General features: G+C 39.9%; 1 protein-coding gene across 7 annotated transcripts in view; it reads left to right on the plus strand.

The window, feature by feature from the left end:
- The window catches only part of LOC105490285 (zinc finger MYM-type containing 2), a 127,594-nt gene that overhangs the window by 3,501 nt on the left and 104,266 nt on the right, over positions 1 to 19,827 (plus strand). The window contains exon 3 of one of the 7 annotated variants that reach the window (XM_011755768.3): positions 8,981 to 9,027. The exons of the other annotated variants lie outside the window; for them this stretch is intronic. The gene's annotated coding sequence lies outside the window, so the exon portion shown is untranslated. The remainder of the gene's footprint in view (positions 1 to 8,980; positions 9,028 to 19,827) is intronic. 7 annotated transcript variants of the gene reach the window in all.

Raw genomic sequence — 19,827 nt, forward strand, 5'->3', positions numbered from 1 at the left:
TTTTTTTTCTTTGTTCTTATGTTGATAAGGGAAGCTTGATAATTGGTTATGTTTAATAGATATTTGGAGACGAGGAACATAAAAAATGTAAAATCAGTACTTTTCTGTGATGCCAATATATGTATACTAATTGGAAGCAGTGCTGCTTTTACATAACCAGAATGTGGTTCTTGTTTTGCTTAACAATTTAGCTTAGAATTGAACATTTCTTTACTTAAAAACAGCAACTAGTGATGCTCTTATGTGCTAGACAGTAAGATGAAGATAACCTGATGATTTTTAATTGGCCTTGACTAAATAAATACTTTTATTATACAGTAGGAACATATGTGAGTGCTTTTAGATCTATTTACAAAGTATTTTGACAGTTACAACTACTTTGAATATTTATGGCATCTTTCTTTGGTGCATCCTTAATAATATCTATTCCCTCTCACCTATCCTTTTAAACTGTTGGGAGAAAGATACAAAGTGGTCCCTGCTTTTCCATGGGCTGGGCTTTTTGTGTTTCATGTGGTGAGACAACCCTGAATCACTCAGGTATGACATATGAGCATTTTAACTTCTGTGTGGATAGAGAGGTTATACTGCCTTTGAACAGCAGCTTTTATTTTTCAGTTTTACTGTATTTTGCCCTTGTTTGAGGTACGGAGGTGTACAAACTTGATACATTTGAGACAAAGTGAATCTTTACCTTCAGTCAGATGCTCTGGTATTAATGTGATGGGAAGAATAGGTATGAAATGCTGAAACTCTGGTGTTAAAAGGCGTGGTATCATTAGAAATGTTATATTTTCTGTCTCTCTAGCATTAATATGTCTCCATCCCATTTGACAATATTGTTAATATATACATCATAATAAATGTCGTTTATTATAAGAAGACTGGGCTATTCAAGTTGCGTGTGATTTTTGTTTTTTGTTTTTTGTTTTTTTTTTGAGATGGAGTTTCACTCTTATTGCCCAGGCTGGAGTGCAGTGACGCGAACTTGGCTCACTGCAACCTCCGCCTCCGGGTTCAGGTGATTCTCGTGCCTCAGCCTTCCAAGTAGCTGGGATTACAGGTGCGCGCCACCATGCCTGGCCAATTTTGTATTTTTAGTAGAAACAGGATTTCATCATGTTGGTCAGGCTGATCTCGAACTCCTGGCCTCAAGTGATTCGCCTGCCTCAGCCTCCCACAGTGCTGGGATTACAGGCGTAAGCCACCTCACCCAGCCTCTTTTTTTTGAGACGGAGTCTTGCTCTGTCATCCAGGCTGGAGTGCAGTGGCGCGATGTCTGCTCGCTGCAACCTCCGCCTCCCGGGTTCAAGCATTCTCCTGCCTCAGCTTCCCAAGTAGCTGGGACTATAGGCACTTGCCACTACACCTGGCTAGTTTTGTATTTTTAGTAGAGATGGGGATTTTCAGTAGAGACAAGGTTTCGCCGTGTTGGCCAGACTGGTCTCGAACTCCTGAGCTCCGGTGATCCGCCCGCCTCAACCTCCCAAAGTGTTGGGATTACAGGCATGAGCCACCGTGCCGGCCTGCATGTGATTTTTTTTTTTTTTTTAGCGAATGCAAGGAGAGCCCAAACTCGAGTGTTTTCTCTCATTGGATTCGCAAATAGTATTTTATGTAGGGCATTTCAATTTAGGGAAGAAATAAATTGCTTTGACTTCCTGCATTTTCCTCCTTTAAAAACATCAGTTGGTTAATTTTCTTATATACCTGTCAAAGCGCAGAAGTGAACAGGACTTTTGAAGTATTCAGATCAAAAAGTTCTTTTTTTTTTTTTTTTTTTGAGACGGAGTCTCGCTCTGCCGCCCAGGCTGGAGTGCAGTGGCCGGATCTCAGCTCACTGCAAGCTCCGCCTCCCGGGTTCACGCCATTCTCCTGCCTCAGCCTCCCGAGTAGCTGGGACTACAGGCGCCCGCCACCTCGCCCGGCTAGTTTTTTGTATTTTTTAGTAGAGACGGGGTTTCACCGTGTCAGCCAGGATGGTCTCGATCTCCTGACCTCGTGATCCGCCCGTCTCGGCCTCCCAAAATGCTGGGGTTACAGGCTTGAGCCACCGCGCCCGGCCCCAGATCAAAAAGTTCTAATGCAGGTCTCCAATATATAAGACTTACAAAGCTGTCAATGAGAAAAATTGCTGTTGGATAAATCCTTGAATTTGAGTGCAGCAATCTGAGTAACAGTTGCAGCTTATTTTCATATTTTATTTTGGTTGTATATCAGCAAGAATTTTTTATGTAGTTGGAGTTGCCCATTTTTATATTTGCAACCTGGTTTTTTAAATGAAGTCACTTTGTAGTCTTAGATGTCTTTTACTAAAATAGACATATGAAAAGGATCTTTATGGTCATCACCAAATGCTTGGCAACAAGATGAGTTCATCATTTTAAAATGTGTTGGATTATAACACATTTGAACATATCTGTTGTTTTCGTGCATATTTTAAGATATATTAATTTTTTTTGAATTGAGCTTTACACAGTACTTGAAGCACTTCTGTGGAGCTGCAGAATGAGTTTTCGTAAACATTTTTAAACTTTTTATTAAAGAATTTAAAAAATGATGTGCAGAGAGGTTAGCAGAATCACTTGATTAGTATGACTTTGGGATTTGCTCTTAGTACTGTTTTATTTTTAACTTTATAACAGTCCATTGAAAATTAGAAGTAATAAATTTTAAGAAAAATTAATGCTCTTTAATTTGAAAGAAGGGTATAGCTGTTGAGTTTTATTTTTACTGATTTGATTAGTGTTCTGTAAGTATTCGTGTTTGCTATTTCAAGAAATGACGTAAGAGTAAACTGGTTGGCCGAGCTCAGTGGCTCACGCCTGTAATCCCAGCTTTGGGAGACTGAGGTGGGTGGATCACCTGAGGTCAGGAGTTCGAGACCAACCTGGCCAACGTGGTAAAACCCTCTCTCTACTAAAAATACAAAGATTAGCCAGGCATGGTGGTGGGCATCTGTAATGCCAGCTACTCAGGAGGCTGAGGTAGGAGAATCACTTGAAACTGGGAGGTGGAGTTTGCAGTGAGCCAAGATTGCACCACTGCATTCCAGCCTGGGCGATAGAGTGAGAGACTGTCAAAAAAAAAAAGAGTAAACTGATTATTCACAGAAATAGGTAATGCATGTTTAATAGGTCGGTTTTTTGTAGAGACAGGGACCCGCTTTGTTGTCTCCTGGACTCCTGGACTCAAGCGATCTTCCTACCTTGGCCTCCCAAAGTGTTAGGATTATAGGTGTAAGCCACCATGCCTAGCCAGTAGGTTGGGTTTTTTAAACTTTCGTGCACTTATATTTTATTAATATAAGTTATCGTCTTGTTTTTGTTTATTCTTAATTTACACCCTTCTCTTTAATGTCAATAGGCTGCCAAGGATTAGGTTTTTCTCTCTTTTCCAGAGGGTTCCAGATTTTTTTTTTCTCTCTAGTGTTTTGCATTAAACTTATTTCTCTCTAACCATGCATTTAGATTGGATAAGAAAAATACATAGCTATTTTAAGTAACATTGGGATGCACAGTTAGAAGTTGCAGACAGAATAATATTTGTAAAATGTGACTATAATACAGTGAGACAAATTCTTTTTACTTTATAGCAATGCATGTATATATTACTCTCTGCCATAGTCACCTAGATACCGTCTCTGGACTTACTAGTGTAAGAATTGACAACTAAATTTTTGGGTTTTGTTACTTAACATTAAAAAACGACTTTTTCTTCTAATACTGGAATAGTTTTATAATCATTCCTTCCAAAGAGGTATGTCTTTTGCATAGGCAGAGTAGTGTTTCTTGGAATATCAAGTTGGACTAGACAGAATGTTCAGGGTAATAATCAGGGGACTGATTCAACAAATTGGATATTACAACACCTGTTATATATTAAATAGTCATAAAAGATGTGTTCTGTTAATTGTGGGCTGGTAGTTTCTTTGGCTCTGCTTGGAAGAGCATTTCATCTAGACTTAGTGAATTTTGTTTCTAGTTCTATAGAACTAAGGAAAGGTTTGGGTGGAAGTGAAAATATAAGTTAAATGAAAATTTTAGTTTATCCTCCTGTTTAGATTTGTACTTTTTTTCGTTCCAGGCTTGTCATATCTTATTTTAATCATTTTAATTATTTCTGGCTCTGATATGGTATCTGAATTCTTTTTTTTTTTTTTTTTTTTTTTGAAATGGAGTCTTGCTCTGTGGCCTAGACCAGAGTGCAGTAGCATGATCTCAGCTCACTGCAACCTCCACCTCCTGAGTTCAATTTCAAGCAATTCTCCTGCCTCAGCCTCCTGCGTAGCTGGGATTACAAGTGTGCACCACCACGCCTGGCTAATTTTTGTATTTTTAGTAGATACAGGGTTTCACCATGTTGGCCAGCTGGTTTTGAACTCCTGAATTCAAGTAATCCACCTGCCTGGGCCTGCCAAAGTGCTGGGATTATAGGTGTGAGCCACCGCACCAGGCCTGAATTCTTATATAATTCTATATTTGCTTCTTGTTTTTTTTTTTTTTATTTTTGAGACGGAGTTTCTCTCTTGTTGCCCAGGCTTTGGAGTGCAATGGTGCAATCTCAGCTCAACGCAACCTCTGCCTCCCAGGTTCAAGTGGTTCTCGTGCCTCAGCCTCCCGAGTAGCTGGGATTGCAGGCATGAGCTGCCCGCCTGGCTAATTTTGTATTTTTAGTAGAGATGGGGTTTCTCCATGTTGGTGAGGCTGGTCTTGAACTCCCAACCTCAGGGGATCTACCCGCCTCAGCCTCCCAAAGTGCTGGGATTACAGGTGTGAACCACTGCCTAGGCCTGAATTCTTTTATGTCTATAATTCTTTTTTTTTTTTTTTTGGATACAGAGGTTTGCTCTTGTTGCCTAGGCTGGAGTGCAGTGGCACAATCAGGGCTCACCGCAGCCTCCACCTCCCGGGTTCAAGCGATTGTCCTGCCTCACCCTCCTGAGTAGCTGGGATTACAGGCATGCGCCACCACGGTGGGCTAATTTTGTATTTTTAGTAGAGACGGGTTTTCTCCATTTTGGTCAGGCTGGTCTTGAACTCCCAACCTCAAGTGATCTGCCTGCCTTGGCCTCCTAAAGTGCTGGGATTATGGGCGTGAGCCACCGTGCCCAACCTGCTTGTTTTTTTACATAATGAAAAATTTGCACTTGTTTTAATTAGTTATAGGAAAATCATTATTATAAAAATTTAACAAGTTTTAGCTTTATAACTTTACTATGAATATTGTCTCACTTTATTTTGATTTTTTTTTTTTTTTTTTTTTTTTTGAGGCGGAGTTTCGCTCTGTCTCCCAGGCTGGAGTGCAGTGGCCGGATCTCAGCTCACTGCAAGCTCCGCCTTCCGGGTTCACACCATTCTCCTGCCTCAACCTCCCGAGTAGCTGGGGCTATAGGCGCTTGCCACCGCGCCCGGCTAGTTTTTTGTATTTTTTAGTAGAGACGGGGTTTCACTGTGTTAGCCAGGATAGTCTCGATCTCCTGACCCAGTGATCCGCCCGCCTCAGCCTCCCAAAGTGCTGGGATTACAGGGTTGAGCCACCGCGCCCGGCCTGTCTGTCTTAATATTGTATAGTCCTGTTTCTTAGCCAAATAAGTGTTAACTCCTGCCGGGGAAGTCATTCCATCCTGTGTCTCTGTACGGTTTTACGTTGCTTATAGAAGAGAAGCTTCTGTTCCAGTTAGTCTCTCTTCCATGACACAGACTCCTGACTTCTGTTATTTCATGTTCTCTTTATTTGTATATCACATTGTCCTTTTTTTAAGGACCTTACTCTTCTCTTTTCATTCAGTCTTTCTTCTGGACTTACCTGTTCATTTGTCTTCCTTTTCCTAACTCCTTTTGCATTTTTTTTAAAAAAAGGATCGCAGTATCTAATAGCATCCTATATAAAAGTCTGATTATACTTTGCTTTTAGGGGGTATGTTTCCAAATTATAATAAACCTGTGTATTTGGTGAGATCATGATATGTGAGTGTGGTTATAGAGATATATAAGGGCCTCACATGAAAAGGGAACTAGTGAGTACTAACAGAAGATTGGAAGGATAGCGACTTAATTTTGCAGATATTCTGCCAAAAAAAGCCATTTTTCTCATTGTAGCATGACATGAGTTGGAGTCATACAGATTCAGGCTTAAATCTGCCCTGCTCATGAAGGGAGTTTCGGGGTAATAGAGTGTTCTATAAAACTGGATTGTGGTGATTGTTGCATAAGTATATACATTTAATACATTTGTCAAACCCTTCACTTAAGTAAATTTTACTACATGTATATTATGCTTTAATATAACTATTAAAAACAATTTTGCTCCAGTATTTACCAGTTTGTGATATCAGGCAAGTCATGTAACCTCTGAGCTGTAGTTCAGTCAGTTAACAAATGAGTATGGTAATGCCTGGTTTCCTGAGATTGTCGAGGTGAGGGCTAAAAATAATACAGGGTATGCAGCTGGCATAGTAGGTGCTCAGTTAATAGCAGCTACAATTCTTAAACTGTCTGTTTGTATGGACCAAACATAATGAATTTGCTGCCACCACCTGGTATGGTAAACTTACTGTGTGCTCATCTGGTAATGACTAGAAGAGTTTCTTTCTCTTCACCAACTTCCCTCTTCTGGCTTTTTCATTGGTCTGCAGTGCTTTATCTTCCATCGAGATAAAAATGGTTTATCCTCCAGAATCTCTGCATCTTTTTCTAATGATTTCTTCTTTTCCCTATACTTTTAGAAAGAAATCCACTGTCTGATCTGCACTATCAACAATATAACAAATCTGCTCTTTTGAGGTCACTGGCTACCTAATTGCCAAATCTTTTAACTGTTTCTTTTGGTCTTAATTCTGTAACATTTAAAATTTTTACCTCCGGGGCTTAGTGTGGTCTCATAGTTATGACCACCTCCTTCACTTTCCCTCGCTAGACTTTCTTTTTTTTTCAGTTTTACTCTTCTTGCTCAAGCTGGAGCACAATGGTGTGATCTTGGTCCACTGCAACTTCCATTTCCCAGGTTCAAGCGATTCTCCTGCCTCAGCCTCTCGAGTAGCTGGGATTACAGGTGCACGCCACCACGCCTGGCTAATTTTTTTTGTGTTTTCAGTAGAAACGGGGTTTAACCTTGTTAGCTAGGCTGGTCTTGAACTCCTGACCTCAGGTGATCTGCCCACCTCGGCCTCCCAAAGTGCTGGGAACACAGGCGTGAGCCAGCGCGCCCGGCCTCCCCTCACTAGACTTTCTAATGTTGAGACCTTTAAGTGTCCTTTACTGTCATCTTTAGCTCTCTCTTATTTTGCTTTTAACTTTCACCTTAGTCTGTTAGAAAACGGAATTATTTACAAGGCAGTTTCTTCCTATTCTTTTTTTTTTTTTTTGAGACGGAGTCTTGCTGTGTCTCCCAGGCTGGAGTGCAGTGGCGTGATCTCGGCTCACTGCAAGCTCCGCCTCCCGGGTTCACGCCATTCTCCCGCCTCAGCCTCCCAAGTAGCTGAGACTACAGGCGCCCGCCACCACGCCCGGTTAGTTTTTTTGTATTTTTAGTAGAGACGGGGTTTCACCATGTTAGCCAGGATAGTCTCGATCTCCTGACCTCGTGATCCACCCGCCTCGGCCTCCCAAAGTGCTGGGATTACAGGCTTGAGCCACCGCGCCCGGCTCTTCCTATTCTTGATTCCAGTGTAGCTAGATTAATTTTTCCTAAAGCTCAGTCTGATGACATTGCTTATTTTGCAAAAACTTGAGAAATTTCTGTTGGCATGTGAAATAAAATAAAAATTAAGCCTGGACTTAACCCTTAAAAATAAAAAATTAAGTAGGAAGTGTGTTATGTGTGTTTTTCATGTAAGTTCTCACTGTTCAGTTTAGAGAGTCATGTAAGTGAGTAAATATAAACAAAATGTAAAACAAAGTGTAATAGGTAGTAAACAGAAGTGAATGAATATATGCATATCAAAAAGGACATTTCTTAATATTTTGGTTATAAAAATAAAACATTCCCTTAAAATCTTTAGGCAGTAAAAAATATATGTGACATAGAAAATGAGAATTCCCGCCTAATTCCATTCTCCTTGAGACCAGTGTTTAAACTTTAAAATGTATTCTTATGATTTTCCATCTGGTCATCACACTAATAATTTGCATATATACTGTTCCTATCAACAATGGGCATACATCAAAGTCTGACATCCTTGTTTTCCTTTCCCTGTCCTTAAGTTGCAGAAGTCTTTAGCTGATTGTTTGAATTCTAGTGGTCAGTTTATTAGACCCAGTTCACTAGTCTTAGTTCTAGCAGATGGGAAGATAATGTGGTATAATGAAAGGTATGTGAACTTTTTAGGTACAAACTTTGTGTGTGCCACCTACAGCTGTATGCCATAGGAGATTTACTTGATTGTACAGAGTAATTTACTCAACTGCAAAATGGGATCATAATATAGTAGAAGGTCTTTTCAAGGAACTTGTGATGAGAGTGCTGTCAAGCATGTTTTTCATAATTGGTAGTTATAGTGTGAGATGTATGATGAAATTTAGAGGCAAAAGTATAACTCAAGGTATGAAGGAAGGGATTGAATAAAAGAGATCAGCAAAATAGACTATTGAGGACTGCCTTCTTTAATTAAGATTTGTTGAGGGTTGCCTTCTTTGCTTCAGGCTCACTTTATTTACTAGATAATTTAAAAAATAAAAGCTATTGTAAGTGATAAGATTTTTTATTTTCTGAGATTTGTCTAATAAGGAAATTCTTATGCTCCATGCTGTGTATGCCTTTCACTTTGTTTTTTCTTTTTTAAAGCAATCAGTGAAACATTTGAACATATCAAGAAAAAAATGCTGGTTAAAAAAGAGTTTTGAGTCTTATGAAACAGAGGCAAGAGATTTTTACTTAGTAATAGTCTGTATTAGAGAAATAGATTCTTAGTACCTGAAGTCTACCTTATTGGATCTGTGGTCTCATTTGCTTATTGATGCAAGTATTGTTGTTTCTTTAGGTTAGATGAGGTCTTAATCATGGAACATTTGAAGTCACGTAAAGAAGGTAATGTTTTTTTTAAAAGCCCTCTACTCCATCTGTTTAAACGTTACGGGAAATTTGTTATGGAAAACAGTCGTTACACTAGATCATAGATTTGGAATACCAACAAGTGGTCATAATAATAAATGAATGTTTGATGATTTGTTTCCAAATTAACGTGTGTAGTTGAAGTTTATTTGTGCAGTTGTAGTTTTTAAACTATGTTTGGAGGAGGAAGTATGGGTTTATTTAACTTCTCTGGTAAAGGGGATCACAGGGATAGGGTATGATAACCTTTCATTAGGAACTAAAATCAGGTCATGTTACTACTAACTGTACTTACGTAGATGAATATAGAAGTAAAAAAAATTAGGACCAATGACAAAGGATAGAGATAATTATGTTTTAGCTTGTTTCATTTTTTGAGGGAGTTATTCTAATTTTCCATTTTATAACAGGGAAATGGGCTTGGGGGTGAAGTGATTGTCCTATGCACACAAGAAGAGAGAGCGCCAGAATTCACTGTGGGTCAGGGAGAAGTGAAAAACCCGTCCCCCACACCCCGCAAAACAGGCATCTTCAAATCCCAGAAAGGTTATTTGTTAAAGAGAAATATTCATTCAGTAAATATTTATTGGCCAGGCTCTTATTAAGTTCAAGGATACAGTAAGAGGCAATAAGAGCGTAGGTCTTTGCCTTCATGGACCATGCAGTCTTCTGGGGGTTACAGATTACAGATCAACAAACATAACTGCAAATTGGATAAATGCAGCTGAGGAAATGAGTATGATCTGAGTGCAGCAGGAGACACCTAATTGAGACCAGCGATGGATTAGTGGATGGTTGACACAGGAGAATCTTTCTTTGAGAGAGTGACATTTAAGCAGAGAATAGATGGAAGCGTGAAAAGGAGTCTTTCAGGCAGAGGAAGATCCTGAGGTGAGGAGCTTGAACTCTTCCACAGCCTGAAGGAAGGCTTAGTTTAGTTTAGCTGAAGCTTAATGAGCAAGGTGGGGAAAAGTAGGGCTGAAAGTGAACCTAGATTGTAGGTAGGGATCAAATCAGACAGAAATATTACATACAGGTAAGGGGAGGAATTGTAAGCTTTCTGCTAAGTATACTGAAAAGCCATGTAAGAAGTGAATGTTGCAGTCTGATTTCATTTTTAGTTTATATATTTATTTTTTTTTGAGATGGAGTTTCGCTCTTGTTGCCCAGGCTGGAGTGCAATGGTGTGATCTTGGCTTACTACAACCTCCGCCTCTGGGGTTCAAGTGATTCTCCTGTCTCAGCCTCCCAGGTAACTGGGATTACAGGCATGCGCCACCACACCAGGTTAATTTTGTATTTTTAGTAGAGGCGGGGTTTCTCCATGTTGGTCAGGCTGGTCTTGAACTCCTGCTCTCAGGTGATCTGCCTGCCTCAGCCTCACAAGGTGTTGAGATTACAGGCGTGAGTCACCATGCCCGGCCGATTCATTTTTAAGAAGATCTTTAGATATTCTGGGGAATATCGTACGTAATGTCAGTATCCCAGCAGAAAAATGATGGACTTCTCGGGCAAGAAGGATAGTAGTAGAGATGGGTAAAAGTGAACAATTTTGAGATTTATTTTGGAGTAGGATAAACACTTGATGATGGCAGTCTGTAGGGGAAGAAAGGAGAAAGAATTAAGGATGACCTCCGGGTTTGTATTATTGAGTCACTAGACACAAAACATGGTGAAATGACAAAAACTGGAAGAGGTACAGATAAAAGGGGATAGAGCAAGTTTAAAAAAAAAAAAAACCAACCTAGATGTAGAGAGTAGGCAGTTTGGAGTTTTGAAACATCTTGATTGAGATAAAGTAAGGAGTTTAGGGGTATTACGGTATTATTTTAAATCATGGGAATGGATGAGATTCCCAAAGGAAGTTAAAATTACTTGAAAGTACCTTGTAGTTAAATTTTGGTCCTATGGGAGAGAAGAAATTTTTTCTTACCTCTAGAAATTCTACACGCTAGAGATCTCTGAATGAAATAATTGTTTTATTCATTTGTTTATTAGATCAAAGGAATTTTTGTTTAGACTGTGTCATAACCCTTGAATGGATTTTTAGTAGCTGAGTACTTGAGTTAAATGGTTCCTATCATCTTCTAAAGCCAGACTAGCTTTGTTTTAGGTATCTAATAAAGATTACAGGCGTTAGCCACCGCGTCCAGCTACAAGTTTTTTTGCTATGTAAATTTTTTCATGTAATGGAGAAATCCATTTTATTATTGCAAGAAATAGGAATAACTGTAACAAGAAGTATGCAAGACTTTAATGAAGGAAACTGTAAAACAATACCGTAGGGGGGCCAGGCGTGGTGGCTCCTGCCTGTAATCCCAGCACTTTGGGAGGCCGAGGCAGGTGAATCTCCTGAGGTCAAGAGTTCAAGACCAGCCTGGCCAACATGGTGAAACCCCATTTCTACTAAAAATACAAAAATTAGCTGGGCGTGGTGGCACATGCTTGTAGTCCCAGCTACTCAAGAGAGTGAGGCAGAAGAATTGCCTGAACTCGGGAGGCAGAGGTTGCAGTGATCCAGGATCACGCCACTGCACTCCAGGATGGGTGACAGAGCAAGACTTAATCTCAAAAAACAAACAAACAGAAAAAAAACCCAACACAATACCATAGGGCGAGCTTATCCAGCCTGCGACCCACAGGTCCCAAGCTGCCTAGAGGTCTTTGAATGTGGCTCAACACAAATTTGTATACCTTCTTAAAACATTGTGAGTTTTTTTTTTTTGCAATTTTTGTTGTTGTTTGCTCATCAGTTATCATTAATGTGAGCGTATTTTATGTGTGGCCCAAGACAGGTTCTTTCAGTGTGGCCCAGGGAAGCCAAAAGGTTGGACACCCTTACCATAGGGCGTATAAGAAAACTTTACATGGAAAGATGTGCCAGTGTCTGAATGGGAAGACTTCTGTAATGTAAAAAAGTTTAATTTGTCTCTGGATTAATCTCTTAAATTCAGTGAAACCCTAATCAAATTCTAGTATATTTGCATATGATACCGACTTTAAAAGGTAGAAGAGGATAAACAGTGAGAAGGAAAACTCACTTTTCTTCCTTCTGATTCATCTACACAATTTTCTTCCCTAGAGGCAAACCACTCTTGTCATTTTCTTGGGCATTTATCCAGAGATGCTGTGTGTGGTGCATTTATGCATTGTTCTGTACCTTGCTGTTTATACTTAATTTATATGTGTGGTTGATCCTTATTAGCATGTAAATTCATTTAGAGTGGCTTCATTGTTTCGAAGCGCTGCATAGTATTTTGTTGTATGTCTTTGTCATCATTTTATCCATTTGTGTTAAGAGATATTTGGATTGTTTAAATGTTTTGATTTTACCATGAATATCCTTCTATGTTTATTTATTTATTTATTTATTTATTTATTTATTTATTTATTTGAGATGGAGTCTTACTCTGTTACCTAGGCTGGAGTGCAGTGGTGCGATCTCGGCTCTCTGCAATCTCTTCCTTCTGGGTTCAAGCAATTCTCCTGCCTCAGCCTCCTGAGTAGCTGGGATTACAGGTGCCCACCACCACACCCGGCTAATTTTTGTGTTTTTAGTAGAGATGGGGTTTCACCACGTTGGCCAGGCTGGTCTCTAACTCCTGACCTCATGATCCACCCTCCTCGGCCTCCCAAAGTGCTGGGATTACAGGCGTGAGCCACTGTGCCTGGTCTGTTCTTTAAAATATGAGATAATGTATCTGTTGAATGGATGCCTACACGTGGAATTGCTTGGTCAAAGAAATATTTTTTTAGTTGCCCTCTATAGAGACTGTACCAGTTAACAGAATGGGAGTCTTGCTACATGGGATATTGTTAAGACTTGGTGGGCCTTTGTTAATATAAAAGTGGTGGCCTTTCAGAATTTAAGTAGTATTTTTGTAGATACATATTTAAGAGTGATTTTTTGTGTATGTGAACTGTGTTTATTTTTTGTCCTTTATTCTATTTGATTGTTGGTTTATCTCATTGATTGTAGGAGCTCTTTGCCTTCATTTTATTACGAGATGACAAAAATTTTCTTTTCATAGGATATCATTGTTTTTGGTGTTTTTTCCCCCATATGGTGTCTTGTCTTTTCTAAAAAAAAAAAAAAAAAAAAAAACAGTAAAATATAGTAACATAAAATTGACCTTTTTTTTTTTTTAAACCATTTTTAAGGGTCCACAATTTTGTGACATTAAGTACCTTCACAATTTCTTGTAAAAATCAACATTATCCAGAATATTTTCATCATCCCAAATAGCAACCATATTCATTAGCATTCCTTGTCTCCCCTCCCTCAAGCCCCTGGTAACTTCTGTTCTACGTTTTGTATCGAACTACCTCATGAATGGAATCACAATATTTGTCCTTTTGTGTCTGGCCTGCTTCACTTAGCATGTTTTCAGAGTTCATCTATGTTGTAGTATGTATCAGAATTTTATTCATTGTTAAAGCTGTATAATATTCCCCTGTATATGTTTATCAACATTTTATTTATCCATTCAATTTTTGTTGGACACTTAGGTTGTTTTTACCCTTTGACCGTTGTGAAAATGCTTCCGTGATCATTGTTGTACAAGTATCTACTTGAGTCATTGCTTTCAGTTATTTTGGGTTTGTATCTCAGTGAAATTGATAGGCCATAGATTAATATCCACATGTAACTTTGGGGAACCATTAAACTGTTTTCCACGGTGTGGTACCATTTACGTTTTTACCAGCAGTACACAAGCGTTCCAATTTCCGAAGGTCTTTATCAGCACTTCTCTTCTTTTCTCTTTTTAAAAAACTTTTTCCTCCATTTTTAAAATTTATGTATGTATGTATGTATGTATAGCTGGAGTCTTGCTATATTGCCCAGGCTGGTCTTGAACTCCTGGCCACAATTGATTCTTTCACTTTGGCCTTCCAAAGCATTGGGATTACAGGTGTGAGCCACCACGCCTGACCTCCTTTTTTAGAAAAATAGCAATCCTGTGCTGGGTGCAGTGGCTCATGCCTGTAATCCCAGCACTTTGGGAGGCCGAGGTGGGTGGATCACAAGGTCAAGGGATCGAGACCATCCTGCCCAACGTGGTGAAACCCTGTCTCTACTAAAAATACAAAAATCAACAGACGTGGTGGCGCGTGCCTGTAGTCCCGGTACTTGGCAGGCTGAGGCAGGAGAATCACTTGAACCCGGGAGGCGGAGGTTGCCGTGAACCAGGATTGTGCCACTGCACTCTTAGCCTGGCGACAGAGCGAGACCCACCTCAAAAAAAAAAAAAATATAGCAATCCTATTGCGTGTGAAATGGTACTTTATTTTTTATTTTAAATTGTAAAAAAACCATAAAATTACTATTTTCACCACTTTTAAGTGTTCAGCTCAATATTGTTAGATATATTCACATTGTCACACAGGAGAGCTCTAGACCTTTTTTATTTTGTAAAACCAAAACTCTACCTACTAAACAACAGTTCCCCAATTATCTCTTCCTCCAACCCCTGGTAACCACCATTTTACTTTCTGTTTATGAAATTTGACTACTTTAGATATTTCATATAGGTGGAATCCTGCAGTATTTGTCTTTTTGTGATTGGCTGTTTTCAGGTAGTGTGATGTCCTCATGGTTCTGTGTTACAGCGTGTGTCAGAATTTTCGTCCCTGTAGAGGTCTGTTGTATGTCTGTGTCTTTTAGGTCTAAGTAGTTGATGGTAGTTGATGGTGTTGTTTAAGCCCCTTCCGTTTCCTTACTGATCTTCTGTTTGGTGGTTCTATCCATTTTTGAAAGGGTATAATGAAGTCTCCAGCTCTTATCATAGAGTTTTGTGTCTCTCTCTCTCTCCTTTTAATTCTGGTAATTTTTGCTTTAATATATTTTGGGGCTTAGTTGTTAGGTATCTATGTTTGGAACTGCTGTATCTTCTTGCTAGAATGAACCTTTCATCAATATATAATGTCCTTTGTCTCTTATAACCTTTTTTGATTTAAATTTAATTTCTGATTAGTATAGCCACTCCAGTTCTCGTTTGGTTAATATTTGCGTATATTAGGTTTTCTATCCTAGCAGAAAATAGTACTCAGCTATTCTATATCTTTGTATCTGAAGTGAATCTTTTTCTTTAAATTGAGATGGGATGTCGCTTTGTTGCCCAGGTTGGTCTCAAACTCCTAGGCTTAGGTGATCCTCCTGCTTTGGGCTCCCAAAGTGTTGGGATTACAGGTGTAAACCATGTTGCCTGGCCCTGAAGTGAATCTTTTGTAGACAGCATATAGATGGATAGTGTTTTTAAAAATTCAGTCTGCCAGTGTATCTTTTATTATAATTTAAAACATTTATATCTAAGGTAAGTCTTCATAAGGATTTACCTCTGCCATTTTGCTGTTTTGTGCATGTCTTACGTTTTTTCCTTTCCATTTCTTTTGAGACAGTGTCTCGCTTGTTGCCCAGGTGGAGTGCAGTGGTGCAATCTCGGCTCACTGCAACCTCCACCTCCCTAGTTCACGCAATTCTCCTGCCTCAGCCTCCCGAGTAGCCGGGACCACAGGCGCCGCCACCACGTCTGGCTAAGTTTTTTGTAGTTTTAGTAGAGACGGGGTTTCACTGTGTTAGCCGGGATGGACCTCGTGATCCATTCTCCTTGGCCTCCCAAAGTGCTGGGATTACAGGCGTGAGCCACTGCGCCCAGCCAACCATTTCTGTTTCTTTTATTATTGCTTTTTATATTAAATTTTTCTCTAGTGTACCATTTGATTTCCTTCTTTTCTATGTATTTTAAAAATTGTTTTTTTGTTTTTTTTTTGAGACGGAGTCTCGCTCTGTCGCCCAGGCTGGAGTGAGCGGCGCCATCTTGGCTCACTGCAAGCTCCGCCTCCTGGGTTCCCGCCATTCTCCTGCCTCAGCCTCCCAAGTACCTGGGACTACAGGCGTGCACCACCACGCCTGGCTAAGTTTTTTGTATTTTTAGTAGAGACGGGGTTTCACCGTGTTAGGCAGGATGGTCTCAAACTCCTGACCTTGTGATCATCCCGCCTTGGCCTCCCAAAGTGCTGGGATTACAGGTGTAAGCCACTGTGCCCAGCCTATAAGTATTTTTTAAATGGTTACCTTGGGGATTAAAATAGCCATCTTAAATTTATAATAACGTATTGCAAATAATTTGGTTTCAGAAGTATGCAAACACTCTGCTGTTCTTCCTTTGTGTTATTGTTGTCATAGATCACATCTGTATATATTGTGTGCTTATTAATATAAATTTAAAATTACTGTTTTTTGGGATTTTTTGTTTTTGAGACGAAGTTTCGCTCTTGTTGCCCAGGCTGGAATGCAATGGTGCAATCTTGGCTCACCGCAAACTCCGCCTCCTGGGTTCAAGTGATTCTCCTGCCTTAGCCTCTGGAGTAGCTGGGATTACAGGCATGCGCCACCACGCCTGGCTAATTTTGTATTTTTAGTAGAGATGGGGTTTCTCCATGTTGGTCAGGCTGTTCTCAACCTCCCGACCTCAGTTGATCTGCCTGCCTTGGCGTCCCAAAGTGCTGGGATTATGGGCGTGAGCCACCATGCCCAGCCTAAAATTACTGTTTTATGCCTTTATCTTTTACATCATATCAAAAAATTAATTATAAACCTAAAGTACATTACCACTGACTTTTCTGTTATCTCATTAGTTACCTTCACTCATATTCTTTATTTCTTCTTACCATGTTGAGTTACTGTTCAGTGTTTTATCGTTTTTGCTGGAAGAACTCTCTCAGCATTTCATGTCGGGCAGGTCTGCAGGAAATGAACTTCTTTCTGCTTTTGCTTATTTGGAAATATCTTAGGTTCTCCGTATTTTTGGAGGGATTTTTTGCTGCATATAGAATTCTTGGCTGACAGATTTTTTTCCCCCTCTTTCTGTTAGCACTTTAAATGTCGTCCCACTGACTTCTGGCTTCTAATGGTTTCTGATGAAAAATACGCTGGTAATCTAAATGATCTAATGAGGATCCCCTTGAACCAGATGAGTCTCTTCTCTCTTGCTGCTTTCAGAATTTCTGCTCTTTTTGAGGTCCACAATGTGTCTTGACATGGATATCTTTGAGTTTATCCTGCTTTTGGAGTTTGTTGAGCTTCTTGGATATGTATATTTATCATCATCATAGTTGGTCCGTTTTTGTTGGTGTGAGTACCGTGATGAACTCATGGATTTAAGCATATCTGAGGCTGGGCGTGGTGGCTCATGCCTGTAATCCCAGTGCTTTGAGAGGCTGCGGCGGGAAGATCAGTTAGGGCTAGGAGTTCAAGACTAGCCTGAGCAACATAGGGAGACCTCATCTCTACAAGAAATAAAACAATTAGCTAGGCATGGCGGCACATGCCTGGAGCTCTAGCTTCTCAGGAGGCTGAGGTGGGAGAATCACTTGAGTCCAGAAGTTAAGGTTGCAGTGAGCTGTAATCATGCCATTGCACTCTAGCCTGGGTTGCCAGTGAGACCCTGCCTCTAAAAAACAGAAAAAAACCTCCCAAAAACCACATATTTGATGTGTTTTAATTAATTGCAGTGATTTTTATTCATGTTTAAATTTTCCTGTCTTTGGCCAGTTGGAGCCTGTTCATGTTGGCTCTGGAGTCCTTTTAACTCTTCCATTAGTCTTCAGTAGCTTTCTTGCTATCTACTATAAGCAAGTGTTTGGGCTAATCTTACACATTTCCTGCCTCTGACCTGCAATATACCATTTCTCCAAGGAGCCCTGGTTTCAGTAGATGGGAAATGGTATTTTCCTCTATTGGATTTTAAGTTTCTGCAGTCATATTTTTAACCTTTTTCCTCCTGTAGGTACGAATTTTTTCCTAGCATTCTGTTCATATTTTGTGGATATCTTTTCTTATCTCTCTGAATATATTATTTTCTTAAGATGTTTTTTCCCCTTAGATAGTTACCATTTCTACCAACTTGAGTTTTTCATCCCGTTTTTTTTCATCATGAAGATATCTTTCATGTCTTTACTCATCTGTCAGGTAGTCCTTGGTTGTCTGTTCATGGTTAAGAATGCATGTCTAAAAGCTGTGTGGACACTCTGAGCTGTTGGGGGTCACAGTACACTGTTGATACCACACTTCATTAAGGGATGATCTGGGGGGATGTTTGTTGGGAAATCTCCATTCTTGGGTATCTTTTTATGAAATCATGTTTCCAGAAAGAGCCTTCCAATTTCCTGAATAGGGAGATGTGTGACTTGCAGTTTTAGGTGGAGGTTAGGTCTCAGCACCAGTACTGAGTTGAGTATGTATCAGTTTATTTTCTATCTCAGGTTCAGCTGAAATAAGGGGCTCGCCCCTGAACTGTGCCTGATATCTTCCTGTCCAGAGTCGATCTTGTACTTTCTCCACAGGTTAAACTTGTGGATTTATTTGGATGGGAAAGGAAATGTAGGTTTCTAATTGCTTTTCAATAGTTTTCACTGAGTTGTCTGTTAGCTGTCTTGTTTTGTTTTGTTTTGTTTTGTTTTTTTGGAGACAGAGTCTCACTCTGTCACCCAGACTGAAGTGCAGTGTCCTGATCTCGGCTCACTGCCACCTCTGCCTCCCAGGTTCAGGTGATTCTTATGCCTCAGCCTCCTGAGTAGCTGAGATTACAGGCACACGCCACCATGCCTGGCTAATTCTTGTATTTTTAGTAGAGATGGGGTTTCACCATATTGGCCAGGCTGGTCTCCAACTCCTGACCTAAAGTGATCTGTTTTCCTCAGTCTCCCAAACATTAGCTGCCCTAAGTACATCATCCCCTTTGGGGAAGAGATGGCTGCTATTAGGTTGGTGCAAAAGTAATTGCAGTTTTTGCCATTACTTTCAGTGGTTCCTGAACCTGTTGGTTTCTATTTTGAACTGTTGCCTCATTCCTCTGAAAATTGTTATGTTGATGAAGATGCTTCCTACCTTGACAAGTGAATGTTAACTGCAGTTTCTTTTGTAATTTGTTCATTTCAAAACTTTGCTTCCTGTGGGTTCAGTGTTACCTTTTTCAGGCCTGCTAAGTCAGTTACAACTAATCCATGCTTATCTGCCTTCCCTCTTCCAAAATTTTAGTGTGCTTGAATTCTTTGTTGTCTCCCCTTCCTTGTAGGTTTGTCCTTTTTTCTAAAAACACCCTTATTGTAGGTTTAGTTGACCTTTGGATGGGAGCAAAATTTTATGGCCATTCAGTTGACTGATTTCTACATATTAATTTGTTATGTAGATACAGTTATTTTACTGTATAAACTCACCGTCTATAATAGTTTTTCAGGTAAATCTTTTGGGTCTTTGGGGTAAAGAATTTTATAATTTGTATATAATATTTTCCCCACTTTCATTTTTTTTTTTTTTTTTTTGAGACGGAGTCTCATTCCATCACCCAGGATGGGGTGCAGTGGCACAGTCTCGGCTCACTGCAACCTTTGCCTCCCAGGTTCAAGCAGTTCTCCTGCCTCAGCCTCCCGAGTAGCTGGGATTACAGGCGTGCGCCACCATGCCCGGCTAATTTTTGTACTTTTAGTAGAGATGGGGTTTTGCCATGTTGGCCAGGCTGGTCTCAAACTCCTGACCTCAGATGATCCGCCTAACCTCGGCCTCCCAAAGTGCTGGGATTACAGGCATGAGCCACCGTGCCCGGCCTCACATTTGTATATTTCTTCATTTCTTTTTTATGTAATCGCATTGGCTGTTACTTCTGTAACAGTGCTATATGGTAATAGTAGAAGAATGTTCTTGTCTTTTTTTTTTTTTTCGAGACGGAGTCTCGCTCTGTCACCCAGGCTGGAGTGCAGTGGCCGGATCTCAGCTCA

The sequence above is a fragment of the Macaca nemestrina genome, chromosome 16 (genome assembly GCF_043159975.1).
Source record: "Macaca nemestrina isolate mMacNem1 chromosome 16, mMacNem.hap1, whole genome shotgun sequence".
In the NCBI taxonomy this organism is placed as follows: Eukaryota; Metazoa; Chordata; class Mammalia; order Primates; family Cercopithecidae; genus Macaca; species Macaca nemestrina.